The sequence below is a fragment of the Octopus bimaculoides genome, chromosome 4 (assembly GCF_046866305.1).
Source record: "Octopus bimaculoides isolate indiv1 chromosome 4, ASM4686630v1, whole genome shotgun sequence".
Taxonomy (NCBI): Eukaryota; Metazoa; Mollusca; class Cephalopoda; order Octopoda; family Octopodidae; genus Octopus; species Octopus bimaculoides.
This window is the reverse complement of record NC_142931.1, coordinates 98,425,960-98,429,746: the sequence shown is the minus strand read 5'-3', so window position 1 is coordinate 98,429,746 and position 3,787 is coordinate 98,425,960.

Sequence of the window (3,787 nt, the reverse complement as noted above, 5' to 3'; positions counted from 1 at the left end):
TGCTGTAATCTTCTTGCAAAGCCTCGCATTTTCTGTCGTTAGGTGAGAGATGCTACCTATGCAGGTGCTACATTCCACTACTGTCTCTAGACCCTCACCCGTCACAACCGGTCGAGCAATGTGCTGCTGGAAAGCCGCATCCTTCTGTTCGGAATTGACTAGAATGCACTCGTCCACAGTTCGGACTGTGGTTTTGTTGCGGTCAGACACTAGACTGAGCCTTCTTTCTACATCTCGCCGCCGCAACTTAGTCTCCTCGAACAGCTTTAGTTTTTTCTGTATTTTAGCATGCGGACTTTAACTCTGACAATGCAGTCTTTGGTGCCTTAGCTAATCGTTTTTTCTCTCTTGCAAATTAGCTCCCCCTCAAGCTCTTTGCTAAACCCCATCAATTCTCATCTATTTTCTCACTTCAAGGCAACCCATCACCGTTGTTGACCACCTCCTAATTTGCTAATCTATCCTTGAGGCTTGCAAACGTATACAGCATGTCGCCCACAAGCTTGAAATGTGGACACACTAATCTAGATATGACCCGTTATGGTTCCTCTGTCATCACAGGTAAACTCGGGAAATCCAGTTAGTACCTGTAAGACTGTTGGAAACATTCAAACTTACTTTTGAACACCTTCATACGTCCTAGCCTGCACAATTCTGGTTCCCTGTCGAAACTAGAGATTGGTCCGTCCTCAAGAAAACTTCAAGACGTCAGACAAAATGGAGTCCTTTTGCACCTGTTGGTCACTGATTTGAAGCCATCATGGCCTGCGCCATTAACTTACTGTACAGTTCTAGGAAGATTGCCCAAACTTTGATACCCAAAGATTTTTAGAATAACACTGCCACGTTGCCAGCCCATGAGATAAATATACCTTGTATTCGTTAAAAAGGGTTCGACTGCATCTCCAGAGATCTTAGTCCTGCGAATGGTTACCCCTCTTCATACGCTGCCCTCACGACAAGGTCTTTGAGCAAGTGAACAAGCTAACCTGTGCACATTTATACACCCTACTCTGAGGACAGTCATGTTCAGAAAGAAAATGGAAGAAGTTACTCACCTTGGTCCTCAAGCAGGTCAATTGATCTGGTCTCCTCCTAGGAAGTTTCAAAAGGCCTTTGTAAAGCATTTCTATTTAAGAAAGACATTTTTTCACTTTAACTCTGTATGTCTGAGTTTCTGTAATAAAAGTGTCTTTGGAAGATCATCAAACACTTCTCTATTGATGCTAATGTTCGATTTATTACCTCCTCCATCAATTCAGTGTGTGCTTTTTTTTTACGATTGACTGATTTTGTGGGGTTTTTTCTGTGATTGTAATTTGAGTTTTGTTTGTTTTTGTTGCAGTTGTGATGGTGATCCATTGTGTTGTGTGATTAGAGGACATCTACCATCCCTTCAAATAAATTAGCATTTATCTTGGAGCAATTATCTATTGTCTCCTACATCATTCTTCCCTCTGTTGCTAACCTGTTCAGTTTGTTTTTTGTTTTTTTTTGCAATTACTTCATTGCTCAGTAAGATCTCTGACTCAGGGAAGTCTGAAGTAGCTGCGAGTGGGGCTGGATATTCATGCTTATGTCCTGCTGAGTATTAATAACAATGTTGAGAAATAATTTTTTGGTGGGAGTTTTGTCAGAGCCTATTGTTGCTTATGTATTAGTCGTTTCAGATTTTTCTGCTGCTTATTAATGCATTGGGTGGGGGTGGGGGCATTTTGCCCTTTAATTCAAGTAGAAATCCCTCAAAATGGCACCTGGGCTTTCTCCCTTCAACTGCCAAAAATAGCTAAGCTTCATTTGGTAGTTTAGCTTGGAGCATGAGTTCTATTCCATCCCCAGCCTATTTTACTTTTCTATTTTCAAGTATTTCTAGAATATTAGTTCCACCAACTGAAGGCGAAAATATCACCCCAATTAGCCACCAGATTTTTATATCTAGCAGCATGTCCACAACTCTCACCTTCATATACTTGCCCAGATAAGTTGGCATGAAGATGAAATTCATCTTAACAGAATCATGGAATGGCTCTTAGTTTTGACTCCCATGGCAAATCTGACATCTACTCTGTCAAATTGTTTTTCAATTGCTCCCCTATAGATTTCAGGTATCTTTCTACTCATGCGCATGTGGGTATCTCATCCTTTAACATCCGTTTTTCATGCTGCCTAGGGTTGGACCTTGTATTTTTATATTTATGCTTTATGTTACTGTATGTCTTTTTTCTTTTCTATAATCTCTGGTATGTCCAACAAAATCGTTTGGTTATAAATCCTGATATTCTAACAGGTGATGGAACCACCTACTACAGAAAACAACAGTGACAGTGTTGAAGTTAGTGATAGTTTTTCCTGTATTCAGTTAACATATAGCTGAATTTGTCTTGCATTTGTTTTCTCATGAGATGGCAAATTTTCATTGAAAATATATACGTATGCTATTGCTGTTGTAGTTGTTACAATTCTGTTTTTATTATTTTACTGACCTTTCAGATTATTATCATTTGTGAAGTTCACATATGTTGCTGCTGTGGCAGAAACAGTATGATTCAAACTTGTTACATGTAACATTATTGTATCGCTACTCTCTCCCTTATTACATCGTTTTTCTCTTCTTTCTCAACTTGTCTCATTGTGTTTGTCTCCACAGTCATTGTGGGAAAATTTACATCTGCTTTGAAATTTTAAAAGGAAAGACTTATTTCTTTTCAAAAAAAAAAAAAAATTACATCAGTAGAACCACTGATGTTGTGTGGGGAACTTTATACACAGAACACACTCACCAACACTTAACAAATTCCTTCTTGTCGATTATACAAATATCAAATAAAAATAGAATCCCATTCAAATTGAAGCAAGTCGATATTTTTTTTACCCACTTCTTTTATAAATTCCTCAGAGCTGAAGTTAAGGGTGGCTTCTTTGAATGCTACCAATAATTAATAATTATTTCAAATTTTGATACAAGAGCAGAAATTTTAGATGGAAGGGTATCAGTCGATTACATCAGCACCAGTTCTTAACTGCTACTTTATTTTATTGATCCTGGAGGATCTCAGTTTAAAATCTCTGTGGGATTTGAACTGAGATGGAAAGCATGAGAAAAATGCTGCACAGCATTTTCCAATACTTAATTGATTCTGCCAATCCATCACCCTTAATAATAATGATGATGATTTTTCACATAGGTACATGTACACATTGCGTTAGAGCATACATCAGTTTGATGAAAAGCAAAGTCAACTGCAACAAGATGCGAAGGGACATAACTAAAGACTGACAACCAACCAAATCTGACAACCGCAGACCTTAACCCTTTAGTGTTCAGATTATTCTATCAAACATAATGCTTATTGATTCACATTGATTTGAATTAATCATGCATTATCTCATATCTTCAAGATCTTGATGGTGTAATTACTTAATGTAGAATAACATTGTAGGGTAGGTGTGAGAGCCTGGATCTGGTCAGTTTGAACATAAAACAGAATAAATATTTTGGCCAGATATGGCCGGTTTAAATACTAAAAGGTTAATAAAGACTTGACATAGATATGGAGTTTCAAATGTGAAGGAGGAGGGTAAGGTGTAATCTTATATCAACTCCAGTATTTATCTGGTAATATATTTTATCAACCCTAGAAGTATGTAAAGCAAACTTAATCTCAGCAGGATTTGAACTGAATGAGAAAATACACCACAAAGCATTTTGCTTGATGCTTTAACAATAAAAAATAGATAAAAAAAATTTTTTTTTAAAACAATAAAAATGTCTTTAAAAACAAGACAA